We start from the raw sequence: 15,096 nt of genomic DNA, 5'->3' as shown, positions 1-15,096 counted from the left end.
AGGTTACATCTTATTGGATGCATATTCAGATACGTTCCAAAATTTCATCTACTGCTTGTTTGGCCTAAAGCTAAGAAGGATTCATTTCTCTTCGTTTTTTTCATAGTCTTTGTATTATGGCTCCAACTGAAAGCTGCCGACGATAATGAAGCCACCGATATAGATGGTTCCGTCACTCATGATTAAGTGCTGTGTCATGCTCAAGAGTAATTGCCTTAATTAGCTATTGAACAGTTTTCAGGGTTAATGGGACAACAGGTTGGTAGTGAATGAAATGTATTGCTGGAAGCTAATGATTTTACTTTCATCATCTCTGAAATGATTTGATTAACAGTAGAGAGAAACAGATCCCCCTTGTTTGTTATTACAGAATCAATTTCATGGCTGGATGAACTTTCTCTGACACTATTTTTGTTGGTCGAAGACCACCAAGCTACCAGACAAATTCAGCAAATCTAGCTTCCTCTCAGGAAATAAAACCATCTTCTTTTTAACACTTTTCATCTATTTGCTGTTCATGTCTTGAAGACAGTTTTGTAGAATAGAGTGGCTCTCTGGTGAAATATTTGAGGAATAAAACATTGACTATAATTATGTAGACAATATATTGCCAAGCACCAGTAAAGGCAATTTAAAGGGCTTTTGAAATTGTACTACTCTGAAAAACCTGATGGGAAATTGTAACATTGTGTCAGGAAGTAGAGACAGATTCAGTAGCGAGTGAACATTGAATAAACAATGATGGAAAGAGTCAGATCAGTAGGATGGCAGGTAACAGACTCAGAGCAGCGCAGGGACGCAATGGGCAAACACCAGATCCTCTGTAGTCACTGCAGGAACGAGTTTAAGGTGGACTGCCACCTGACTAAGAATCTTGGTGACAGTGAATGGGGCGATGAATTTGGGACCTAATTTGTTACAGACGGAGCAGAGAGGAATGTTCTTGGAAGAAAGCCACACTTTTTGACCCACGACAAAGACGGGAGGCTTCGACCGGTGGCGATCGGCCTGAGCCTTAGTGCGCGCTCCTACCTGGAGGAGAGTCACACAGGCTCTTCTTCAAGTGTTGCGGAACCTCTGGACGAAGGCGTGGGCAGAGGGGGCAGCGACTTCAGATTCCAGACTGGGAAAAATAGGTGGCTGGTACCCCTAAACTACATTCAAACGGAGAGAGGCCCGTGGATGACACTGGTAACGAGTTATGTGCGTACTCAACCCATGAGAGTTTCTGGCTCCATGAGGAAGGATTCTGGGTGACCAAACATCGCAAAACACTCTAAAGTCTAGGCTGGCCCGCTCAGTCTGGCCGTTGCTCTGGGGATGAAACCCCGAAGACAGACTGACACTCACCCCCAGTAAGTGACAAATCTCCTTCCAAAATTTGGAAATAAATTGGGGCCCCCTGTCAGTGACCATGTCCATCGGGAGGCCATGTAAACAAAAGACGTGGTCCACGACAGCAACCGCTGTCTCCTTGGCAGAAGGTAATTTGGGCAAGGGAATAAAGTGAGCCACCTTTGAGAACCGGTCCACTACGGTCAAAATGACCGTATTACCCTGGGACGGCAGTAACCAAATCGAGCGCGATGTGGGACCAGGGTCTCGAAGGGACAGACAGCGGTTGGAGAAACCCATCCGGGGGTCGATTGGAAGTCTTACCACGGGCACAGATACAAAATGAAACAGGCCAAAACAAAACCCAGAATGTTGCGAGACATGGAGGGCCACGAGAATCGTTGCTTGACCAAAAAGCTGGTACGGTTTACTCCTGGGTGACACGCCACATTGGAGCAATGACCCCACCGAATGACGTTGGACCGTGATCCCTCCGGTACAAATAAACGACCTGGTGGACACTTGGGCGGAGGCGTTACCCCTTCTAAGGCCGTGCAGACCTTCGACTCGATCTCCCATGTGAGTGTGGAGACAATGAGTCTCTCAGGTATAATGCACTCGGGAGTGGACGGGTCGTTCGGAACGGTCAAAAACACGAGACTCCGGTTTGATGTTTTTGGAACCCGGACGATAAGAAAGGGAAAACTCAAAACGACCGAAAAAAAGTGCCCACTGAGCCTGCCTGGAGTTGAGTCGTTTAGCTGACCTGATATATTCAAATTCTTATGATCGGTCCAAACTATAAAAGGTACCCCCGAACCCTCTAGCCAATGACGCCATTCCTCCAATGCTAACTGTGGAAAACGTTAATGGCTGGAGAGAAAAAAAAATAAAGAACACTTAATCAAAAATGTTCCACAGTTGTTGGGCTCACCCGTGTAGAATTCAGGTGTGGGAAGGCTGATGGCTGATGACCACGTCTCATGCTGATGGCCGGTGTTCGTGGGAGTAGGGGGAACTGGCTGCGGGGCTGGTGCTGTGGGAGCTCTCAGTTGTAGGAGTTGGTCGGTGAGCTCGGACACCTGCGCTACTAAGGCCTGTACCGCACGACCCGTGGCCATCATCTGTTCCTCCTCAGGAAGCCAAGAACCAGTAGAGAACCAGTAGAGAACCAGTAGAGAACCAGTAGAGAACCAGTAGAGAACCAGTAGAGAACCAGTAGAGAACCAGTAGAGAACCAGTAGAGAACGAAGAGTAGTATCCAAGGAACACAGACAGGACAAGACAGGACTTAACCACAGGAAAACCCAAAACAATCTGACAACACAGGATGGAATACACAGACATTAAATAGCCGAGCTGACGAGTCCAGCTGGAGCTAATGAGCTGATCAGCCACAATCAGCAGACACACCCACAAGCACACACACACACACAGGGAGAGAGAATGAGTCAATGAATCCATCAACCGTGACACATTCCTTCAGAGGAATGTTTATCTTACCGATAAACGCTTAGCATCACATGCATTTATATATCACAACCTGTCATGTCTGTTAAGCTCATTAGTAGTAGAGACATTGATTTTTCAGAAGACATCACAACACACCTGCAAGAAGTCTATCCTCTCCACTTGAGTGTATGATGAAGTGTTACTGTCTTCTGCGACAGCAGCATCTCCACAAAGACCTTATATTCAATCTCATATGTCTATTTTCTCCTACATTAATATTAAGACTTGGCCTTCACAGGCATTAAAAATGCAATTTCCTCTTTAGTCTTGCGTATAGCGGTGGAAAATGATTATAAAACAGCTGAAATTGAAAATATATGAGTTAAAAATAACAGCATAAATACATAGATGCAATATAATTAAAGCATTTCATAAAGCAGCTGAGACTGTGAATCTTTACAATGTCAGAGATGAAAATTGGATGGTGATAATTGATGGGAGATTAAAATTGTATTGCATCTCCAGTGTTTGAATTGATGCTTTTGGGGCATCTCCTATCTCTCAGTCTCCCCCCACCTCACTTTTTTTTCCAGAAAAGAATCATACTTTAAGATATACTTTAAGATATACTAAATTTTAAGTCATACTTTAAAAATCATTAAATTAAAATTTCATTAATGCTTAGCCCTGCTTAGCTAATATGAAAAATGTAAATCTTCAGGAGCTCACATGTATATTGTTAGCATGCACTATTATGCAAAGTCTGATTGGGCCAGAGTTAGTAGTAGTACCTCAATTTAAATTACAACTACAATGCAGTGGATAGATAGGTTTAGGTGATGGTCTCATTGAATGCAGTCTTAAAGGTGTGATATGGCCCCTTTAATGCATTACACTGTAAAAACTAAAGGAGCCTCAAATATCCTGTCGGATACTCAAGGAACTTCAAAATGTAATTTAAGTGCCTCAAAGCTCTTTCTCCTATAGTAGGGTTACTGGAGGAGCATTGACATTCTTTGAGGTTCTTGCTGGAACTTATGGGATCCTTTAAGCCCTTTGTATTTAGTTCAGAGGTTCTGGAGTCACCTTTTCATTACCATGAGACCTCGAAGTGCTTTGGGGGAAAATAGAGGAACTTGAATGCGATAAAAGGGTTATTGGAAGATCTTTTAACATTTAAGTGGTTCCTGGAGGATCTCTTATGTTAAAGCCAGCATCTGGAGGAACCTAATGGTTCTGTGAGGCCAGAATGAGAATATTATTATCCTATTATTATTATTATAGGCTACTTAAGTTTGATTCAGTACAGCCTACATACCCAGGTGAAAAAAGACGTACTATTAAAAATGTACTTGAGTGTGTTTTTAGTAGGCCTACAATACAAATATACTTTAATGCATTTTTAATACATTTAACAGTAGCCTACGTCTTTTTCACCTGGGTAGCTTACATTTATTTAGTATCTATAGGCCTATTTTGTTGATTAATTTAAACCTTAAACAACAACACTAAATTATAATAATATTAATAAGAAGAATTCATTAATTATTATTGAATAAATAATAGTAATAAAATAATAATTTTTACCTACTTCTTCATAAATTATTATTTGAAGAAGAAGAACTAGGAGGAGAAAGGTTTTATTCTGTCACGAAACTGCTGCTATTTCTCTACTGTCGTCGCTTCAGTGATGCTCGCGCTGCTCGCGCGCAACAAAGCTCAGCTGACCCACGTCATCGGGTAACGGCTCCGTCCTCTCCTCAAAGCTTCCGCCGTTTGATCGGCTCTCCGCTCTCCGATCAAGGTTTGTAAACTCGCCAAATATATATAAATACAGAGTCAACTCACTATATATTCAAACACACATATATATATAAACTAAATTGATTATACATTACTACTTTTTTACAGTGTTTACCCTTTATTGCACAGTATCTGGTATGAAGGTTTTAGCCGCGATGCTAACTACGTTGATCTAACGTAAGTTAATGAACAAATGGAAATTATTGACTTATTGTCTTAGATTGATTTAGTCATTCAATTCAACATATTCTGTAAAACTGTGTCTTCAAATTGCTGAGATAGCCTAACTAATTTAGCTGATTCCTGCTGTCGTCATTGGCGTTTGTTATGAATAACAAAAGCAGGTTAATATAGTTTGGTCTGTTTTTGTTTAGCCTAGCTTTACTTACTACAGGTGCCCTCATTCTCTCACATACCATTTTAAAGCCATTTACTGGTCAATAAATATTATGTTGTGAATAATCAGCTTTGTTCTTTTGTTTCCCCAGAACAACCTTTCAGAGGCAACATTGAATTACAGTAAGTTACCTATACACCACATGCAAGTACTTTATTACTATGAACTTTCTCTGTGTGAAATTGTATTGTTTGACTGTGTACTTTTTAAATAAGTTATTCTCTGAAAATCTTCCCTCATGCTCTCAAATCTCATTCATGTTACTCAGAAAAATTATATCACAGGTTTGGAGCTAATAATGCTATGCATTTTTTATAGGCTATACCTTAATCATATGCATTTGAATATAAGACATTTGAACCCTGAATTAGTCTTTTTCGACAAAAAAAAGGAAAAAGCTATTATATGACTTCAGAAGACTTACAACACAACCCATAACACATGAGTTGTGAACTCATTGACTATTTTTAGGATCTTTTCTGGGACATTTTTGGAGCTTAACCATTTTTACATAAATTGTTGCATTGAATTGAACTAGACAAGTGTACATAAGAATAGTTTGAATGAATTACAAAAAAAATGTATGCTTGTGTTTCATGCAGTGATATTGAATGGTGACGGGTTGCATTATGCCTGAGATCTGCTTTCGGGTTCCACAGACAGAAAGTCAAACAGGTTTGGAACGTCACAAGGCTGGGGAAATTATTTAATAACTTTAATAACCTTACTAACAGTAAATTTTGTACTTTGCAGGGATCTTGGTAAGCTGAAATACAAGTTTGATCAAGAATAAAAATCCTCCTGTATACCTGAAAATCACTGAAGTGTCTGGACCATCCACCAGAAAAGAGGAAAAGCAAACAGAAAATGAAGCTGATGCACCTTTTCACTTTTCTAACTCGTTAAGTACCTCACGTGTCCCTTGTGAAGATTTTATAATTGATTGCATTTTATGTTGCAGCGAGTAAAGGTGCATCACATTTGTGAATTTCGTGAAATTACACAGGCAAAAAGACAAAATTGCTGATCGTGTGGATTCTTATTGAAATGACTGAATTCACCAGTGAACATTCACAGAACAACAGATCATTTTACTGCACCTTAACTCTGTTAAAATGGAAAATGTTTTCTGCTTGTTGTGACATAAGGAATTCTGTTTCCGGGTCGAAACCTCTACTTCTACTTTCTCTATCTTGTTTCTAGATATTGAGAATACTCAACAACCATTTATGGGAACTGTTGATTCAAGTCACACATTTAAGCTTTTCAAAAGGCATAGTGTACATTACAGTCTCCAGTCTCACGGCATCCCAGACTTCAACATTTTATGATTCAAAATAGCTGAATAACTAACCATCTGAGATTTCGGAATAGAGATAAAGGTTAGGATCCTAATTTTCAGGAATATTACAGCACAATGAGTGTATATTAGCACTGTTTGTTGTTTGTTTTTGGCATCTGATAGAGCTTTTGGACTTGGAAACAGTGACGTCAGACTTAACAAGCGGACTGAAACACATGTTTTAAAATTAAGTGAAGATGGACATTTTTAATTAGTCAAAATTGTAATTTTTTACATTGATTTATTACATGGAACATGTGTTTTCCATGCATTTTGATGAGATGTCTTTTCTTGTGTAGCCTATTGTATACACATGGTTGATTATTCATGTTACTTATGTATTGTACGATTTTTTTTGTGTGTGTGTGTATTCATTGATATTAATCTATTACTAGCTTTTTTTTTCAAGTGCATGGAAGTGTATGTATTAAAATGGATCTAAAATATGTAATAAACAATTCTTATTTTGTATTTGGTTCAGTTTGTTTATTATAATAGAAGTTAATGGTGGTAACCATAGTAACAACATGAAATTAATTTAATACAAATAAAATAAAATTGAAATTTGGTTCCTGGAGGCACCCACAGTGGTTCCACACAGTGCCTTATATAAGAGTTCCTCAGGAAACCTGTGTGGTTCCTCAGAGAACCGCCCCTTTTTAAAGGGTGCCTAGAGGATCTACAGACGGTTCCGCCGGTGTGGCAAAGTGAAGAACCCCAAAAGGTTCCTCCAGGCACCTTTTATTTTTACAGTGTAGATATAATTAACTAATCTGCAGAATGTTATGCTGAAGCTTCTCTTCACAACTTGTGATCAATATCCAGCACTGATGAGGACAGTATGACAGTTCCTCTCAGCGCAAGTCAGCTCATTTATTCTGCCCATATATATATCCATGTATAATTTATCCCTTTGGATTACTTAATTGCAAGCAGTTATGTGTTATATTTATAATCCTCAGTGGTGTGCAGTGTTTTTATAAAATGAGGATTTTGTATTTTACACTATGTAACGTTGTATTTATAAAAACCAAATATAAATTTAATCAAGTTAGTGTTTTAAAAAAAAACATTTTTTTAATTGATTCCAAAATTATAACTAAAGGCATTTTTTTTAAACTCTTTCCCAGCCAGCGTTTAAAAAAACAAAAAGTTGCCAGCCGTACACATTCTATTCAGTAACATTAGGCAGTTTTGATTTATATGCCGTTAATGTTGATGGTCGCATTATTTTACATATGCATATGATTACATGAGATCGCTTTGTTGCGAGATTTCCCCCCCCAAACAGCTCCAGTCTGAAAACAGCCGGTATGATCTGATCTCACCATCATCGAGTCCATCTGGGATTACATGAAGAAACAGAAACATGGAACAGAAAGCTTTTATCACTTGTTGCTTTGTTTTTTCGTGTTGTTTGTCATGTCTTATACAGTATATGTTATCTGGTATGATAAGTGGAAGAGAAAGGGAGCGATGATGATGATTCATTCTCTCCCTTTATGAACTAATTCATTTCCTGATTTTTAAACACTATAGCAAAGGTTTTTAATCAGCACTAGCTCATCAGCTTTTACAAGAGTGATGCCTGCAGATGTTCTGCTTGAGCAAGTTCTGCTCTTCATATACTTAAGTTTTCACATCTGATAGGTGTAACACAGCTTCAGACAAGCAGGGACTCATAGTTCACATCAACGTTTTGCTATGAGAGAGGTACTGTTGCTCCCCTCATTCTTGACAGCTTGTGAAAATGAACATGAAGAACGTTTGTTAAGTCCTAGCCATGTTGAGGGACAGACATGTGGAGAGTTGTCCAGTTTCTCCAATTTTATGGCCAGTCATCTGCCTATGTACGTCAGATCTGTCATCTCGGGCCAAACAAGCAGTCTAAATCTGGGTTCTGGATACATGAGTGACGAGTGTGAGTAATGAACGACCTCAGTGTGACGTTCCGTCTGAAGCTCAATTGAGCAGATGCACCAAACGCTGCAGGATCCGTCTGTGTCCATCTGGTGTGATGGCTTACACTTGGCAGGTTAATTTGGCTCAAAACAAAAACTTTAATATTTAATGATTAAGGACACACAAAGATAAAACTCAACTTTCAAAACACATGAGTTAGTGACATGCAAAACAAAAATCTTTCATAATCGATCTTTAAAAAGTCTTAATTCACCTATTTCAGCATTAAAAATTTTATATTGTGCCTGGTTTATTTTAACTAGCTTGTATTGCATCTGTATTAGGTTTATTGGGCACTTGGTTGTATTTGTAGAGAAAGCAGATTATCTTCCAAATTGCATATTTACATATTTATTACAATGGTCGTTTGTGTTTCCAAAGCTGTTTTGCAAAGTAACTGTCATACATGTCATTCTTCTTTAATATGTAAAAATTAAGCTCTTTATGGACTGCACCTTATTCATAAAACACCTCCCAAAACATTTGAGTAGCCTGATTTACATACTTCTCTTTGGAATCAGGCGAATAGCAGGGGTAATAGCGTAGGAATGGGAGGCTCATGAATGATTAGTTCATTTTGCACGACTTATTCATAGAGAGCAATTCGTTCATTGCTTTTGTGACCATGCATGTGCAGCATTCTTTCGTTCTTGATCAAAATAGAGGTGAACTAATTAATTGATTAGAACATTGATTAGGCTATGGACAGGAAACATAAATTATTATAAGGATGACTATAATATTTTACTGTCTATGGCATTTTAGGTCCTGCTTTTAAGGGTTAGTTCACCCCAAAATGAAAATTCTGTCAGTAATTACTCACCCTCTTGTTGTTCCAACCGCGCAAGACTTTCGTTCATCTTCCGAACACACAAACACAAATTAAGATGTTTTTGATGAAATCTGAGAGCTGTCTCACTTCTTCATAGGCTGCTATGTAATTGCATCTGCCGGCCCAGAAAAGTTAGTAAAGACATCGTTAAAATAATCCAAGTGACTACAGTGGCTCAATCAAGAAAATGAATAGTTGAATAAAGTCGTTATTTTTGGGGGGTTTTGCGCACAAAAAGTATTCTCGTCGCTTGATAAACTTAAAGTTGAGCCACTGTAGTCACTTGGACTATTTTAACGATGTCTTTACTAACTTTTCTGGGATGGCAGATATCGATTCCCTAGTAGCCTATGATGGAGTGAGCCAGCTCTCAGATTTCATAAAAAATATCTTAATTTGTGTTCCGAAGATGAACAAAAGTCTTACGGGGTTGGAACAACATGAGGGTGAGTAATTACTGACAGAATTTTCATTTTTGGGTGAACTAACCCTTAAAGGCAAGTTCACGTTGAGGAAAACAAGCTCCAAGACATTCTGGTCAACTATAATACATTCTCCTTATCAGAGCCTATGCAGCTGTCACATATAAAAAGAACGATTATAGGACAGAAGTCACAACTCTAGAGGTGAACTGATCATTTATATTTCTTTTACATGCATCTGGCTGTCAAATGACAAATGAACAAACGACTCAGACAAGAAGCGACTGTTGAGTCGTGAATTATTGATATTTTTGTCTTTGGCTGGAATTATCATGATTTCCTAATTCAGAATATGATCAAAGTTGACATGCATAGACTTGTTTGGGGAATTTGAGCTATTGAAAATGTAACATTGTAATTGAATTCTGATTAAAGAAATTAATTGAATAATGATTTGTTCATGGAAAATGATCTCATCTTCCCAGTTCAATTCAGTTCAATTCAATTCAAACACTTTATTATAAGGGTAAATTTACAAGGTCTTGTAGAGTAACATAACAGTATACATAGAAACATCATACATTAAATAAAAAACATAATGTGCACAATACATATTAAATATAATAACCAAAAAAAACAGTCCAAACATGGTTTACAAACAATCACCATGAATAAATATATATTCCCATCACTATAATAGTGGGTGTGATTCATTTTTAGTAAATCTCCCCAGAGGATTGTTTCTAAAATGATCAAATGGGACACTAAGGGTAAGTTTACACGGCACTGATGTACTAAAGTAACTGCTTTTTTGTGTACAGACGACAACATTGTCAAAACAATCCCCCTTCACACGGATCCACGAAAACAACTAAAAATGCAGTGTTATGCATGCCAGGCTAGTAGTTGGATGTCACTTTGTCAAGAAAAACGCGCATGATGTCACCGTTTTCACAAATTTGCGTTTTTGTTTACGTGGAGACGATAACGGTATCATTTTTAAACCTTGCACTTTGAAGCCCTTTTTCAAAAGCTTGCATTTTCAGGCCCCCAAAATGCCGTTGTCGTGTAAATGAAAATTAATTGAAAATTAGTGAGACACTTCCTGAATAGGACACCTCAGCTTTTTTGACTTCTGAACAATGTTAATTAGAGATAAATCATAGATCAGCCAAACCCAGGTGCCAGTTAGTAATTAGCATTTTACAGAGCATTTCTTCAGTTTCTATGGTTACTGTTTCTTATTGCATCCATCCAGTCACGTTTGTCCTGAGGAAACAATCACATTCATGACCAAATTGTTTGTCTGGTTGTTGCAGTGTGACAATTTAATTTAATTTGCCTCGAATATGTAACAGATTGATTGATTACTTAATTGGTTGATTGATGCAGTTGATTGTTCTGGTCCTTGTTCACTAACGTTCATTTTAGCGGTTTTGGACCGTTCTGTGGTATAACCTCTAATGCAACTGAAGGACTATCGATTCCAGCCCTGCTCAAGATGTTTTATAGATCGACGGATTAAATTCCTCTCTGGTATTGATTATGGTTTTTGAGGACAGCACTGACACACAATTTCTGGAGGGCATCATCGTGGGGACTGAGCACGGATCAATTTGATGCGAGATATTACGTTTCAAATCAATTACCGGAACATTCGAGGGAAGTAATCAGATTAAACTATTAATATCAGAGAAAGATCTCCCGTTTTAAGTTACTTTTGTGGAAAAGACCAATTTCGGCCCACATATTTTCTATAATTACACACAAATCACAATCATACCAGGCAGGAGCTGGAAAGTAAATGTCACCTAGGCCATAAAATGGAAATAAATATATGAAGGAACGAGAGATGCAGGTTAGAGCTGAAAATAGGAGAATATATCAGCAGTGGCATTGTTGTCTTGCTGACTGTTAGCTGAGATGTTTTTTTTGTGTAATGAGGTAAGGAGGAACCATCACTGTTGGCTCTCGGCTTCCCACACACACAAATCTCTCTCATGAGAATCACACCTCATGTGGCGGCAATGGAAACACATGGCAGATGCACAGACAGCGGTGTTATATTCCCACTCAAATGGCGAGTATTTTACCCAGATGTCATGATTTGTGAAGTGCAAGATTGTGTGCATGTGGGACCATTTTGTTTGTTTGTTTATGTGATTTATTTTTTATTGGTGTGAGCATGCAGGTGAAAAACTGTGTGCACAGCGTTTATCTGTGTATTTATTTGCATTCTTGATGGTGTGTTTGAGCGTGAGTTTGAGTTTGGGCTGCGGTCCAGCTCTGCAGGGCTGTGGAATCATCCAGGTCTCCAGCATGCATCAGGATTATCTCCCGCTCACAGGAGAGGGGATCGGCGTCACAGTTCTCTGCACTGCCCAAGGCCGTCAAACCTTACTTGCATGCAGCGCACCATCCTCTGTCATCACTGTACACAAATATACAGATGAGCTGCAAATTATGTATATTTATGCATTCTGCGTTCACACTTATGCGTTTCAACACATCGGCTGAGTGGCAAAGTTGATCCTTTTAACAACTCCTAAAAAGTGAACGTTCAGAGTTTGATGGAATGTTGGAACTTTTCCCAAAAAAGAGATTTTTGTTTTTGGAATTATGATGAGCAACCAAGTTGATGTGCTTTTTCGTATACTTTTTTTTTCTTACACTAAAATGAAATTAACAGTAAAATTATGTTTTGTATACAATCATTTTATCCAATACATCCAAATACAAGTGTCGTTTTGACGGGTTTGCAGTTAAATATCCCTACAGCAAAGTTTCCCTTGTGAGACTGGGCTGTTTCATCATTAATTGGAACTAACTATTAATTAAAATGTGAGGCGGCTGGAGTTAATGATTCATACTTTGACAACCATTAGGGCTGATCTTTGAAAAAGGAAGAGGACTGAAAAATGAGTGTTAGATTGTGTGGAATTGGGCATGTCATTATCTTTTCCAGAATACAAAAAAATTCATGACAGCCTCTTTAAATCCACGTCTTATAAATCAACAACATCAGATGAGGAAGGTGTTTCATTATTCACAAGAAAACAATGTCACTTCTTAATCTGTGATATATGAGAACAGGTGGTAAATATTCTGACATGATTTTTTAATTATGATGTGGAAGTTGTTTGGGGAGTGTTATTTGTTAGTTGGGAAACCCTAGTTTCACTCACACGCACGCTTCAGCTTTCTCTTTTTTGCAGACTGAAGAGAGTTCACGACCGCAATAGGAAATCAAATATGAGTTCTAGATTTTGCCGGGGAAGGGGGGAGAATCGTAGAGAGGTAATCCAGTTTTTGCAACAGAGAATGAAAACGATCGTTCAGCTTCAGTCCCAGTAATCCCCTGAAATAACGAGCTTATGTACCAAAGCTTCCATAATTTTATCTGGAATCTTTCATACAGTGGCATTAGAATGACATCAAAGCTGGACCAGTAATTCACGGCCAGCAAATCAATAGACAGATGAGCCGTATTAATTCTTAATACATGGCAGCGTGGGCTGAAACTGGTGTCTGTGGCTCAGGTAGGGTTTTCCTGAGATAACTGGTCTTGTCTGATGCTCACATCACTTGGCTTTGAGCTTTTATATGTACTGTTTGAAAAGTTGTGGGTTGTAAAAAAAAAATTATAATAAAAAAATAATATATATATATATTATTTAAAAAAGACAACTTTTATTCATCAAGGACACATTCAATTGATCGAAAGTGACAGTAAAGACATTTATAATGTTACAAAAGATGTCTATTTCAAATAAATGCTATTCTTTTGAAACATTGATAGTAATAATAAATTTTTCTTGAGCTCCAAATCAGCATTTTAGAATGATTTCTGAAGAATCATGTGACTGAAGACCAGAGTAATGGCTGCTGAAAATTCAGCTTTGCCTTAGCAGGAATTAATTACATTTAAAATATATTAGAATAGAAAAAAAGTTATTTAAATAGTTTTAAATTGTGTCATACATCCATTTCAAAGTTCACCCAAAAATGCACTCCCACTGGTAGTTAGTTACTGCATTGCTGCTAATTTGTATGAAGTTTTGCATCATTGTGAAGAAAAGGAGCAACTCCCATTGCATCAGGGAGTAAATGTTTGGCTCCCTGAATGAGCCGTTGACGGTGTACTGAATTGTGTCAGGGACGATAAACTCATTTGGGGTTACAAGAATTGTAATTAGGTCTGCTGAAGCTTCCGCAGTAATCCCACTATTAATAAAGTTTTTAATTATACTTAACAGCTGAATAGGGTATATACATTGTTCCTGCTAGGGTTTTGTTTACTGGATCACAAGATTTGTCTCCAGAGCCTTAATTTAACACAATCATTTCCTAAATAAAGGTGCACTCAGTAAAGTTTTTCTCATTAAAAAAGTTTTGCACAAAGAAAAAACTGCACTTTCAAAAATGCTGTCCGTTTAGTTTATTTCTGTGAGTGGCACTGTTATCATCTCAGAAATGAAGATGCTGATTGTGGATTACATTTTTTACATTTTTATTTTATTTAAAACTTTGCAACTAGCAGTCTGATCGCATAATGTGTCCTGAAGAATAATGGTCAAGTTAAGCACAGTGCTCTGCTCCATACTGCACATTTTGGAAAATTTATATGTCCATATTTTGAAAGGCTATGATGAAAACTGGACATTTGTTTAATTAAAAATAGTAGAAAGACGGGAAACACACACAAGTCACGACACAAAAAGAAACAAAGCAAAAGATAAACAGACAGCTCAGATGTGGAGGTTATAAATAAGTCAACTCTCACAAAATAAGTCCTTTCACAAAACATTCATTTGTGCGGCTGTGGATTTGCGCAGTGGTGATAAAACAACATTTACCTCTCCCATAGGAACAGATTACAATAGCTTAGTCAAGACAAGAAAATAATAGCAAAGCAAAACAGAGTGCTATAGGAGAAAGACAGAGGAGAGGGCGGTTAAAGAAGTGCTCTGCAGCATGGGATGTTCTGAGGTAATTAGGCTCGGAGGAGTCAGATCCAGTCTGGCTCAAGGACACAGTCGAGCAGCACAGACATCATTTCCTCCTGCAGGCTGCCACTGAAAGTTCTGCTCACGGAGGAGAGGACAGTGAGGAAGACGTGTTTATTTTAGGGGTTGTGTGTTGGCATGTGTCATGTGGGTGGTTGGGGGGGATGCAGGCATAGAGATAACTTGGTTTAGGCATAGAGATTACTTTTTTTTTTTTTTACAGTGATTCAGTAAATCCCCTTTGTTTTGTTTACATTTTATCTTTACAAAGAATCGTATCATATCTCAAGCATGCAATCAATCCTGTAACCATGTAATGTATTATTATACAGTGTAGGACTGCATGATTTGGGGAAAAATCTGCTATCAGCTTTCTGATCAAATTTGTGATTGCAAAAAAAAAGTATTATTAAAATAATTTTTTTATTAGTATTATTTATTTATTATTTTTCTCGGTCTCAATGACTGCACAATTTGGCCAGAGATTTTGTGATTATATATCAAATAAGACTATATAATAATAACAATAATAATAATAATAATAA

General features: G+C 37.8%; 1 protein-coding gene across 2 annotated transcripts in view; it reads left to right on the top strand.

The window, feature by feature from the left end:
- hs6st3b (heparan sulfate 6-O-sulfotransferase 3b) overlaps nt 1-15,096 on the top strand; it is a 96,998-nt gene that overhangs the window by 37,550 nt on the left and 44,352 nt on the right. The gene's annotated exons all lie outside the window — the stretch shown is intronic.

Source organism: Leuciscus leuciscus (assembly GCF_965113295.1).
Source record: "Leuciscus leuciscus genome assembly, chromosome: 7".
In the NCBI taxonomy this organism is placed as follows: domain Eukaryota; kingdom Metazoa; phylum Chordata; class Actinopteri; order Cypriniformes; family Leuciscidae; genus Leuciscus; species Leuciscus leuciscus.
The sequence above is the reverse complement of the archived record's forward strand: the minus strand, read 5'-3'. Positions and strand labels throughout refer to the sequence as shown.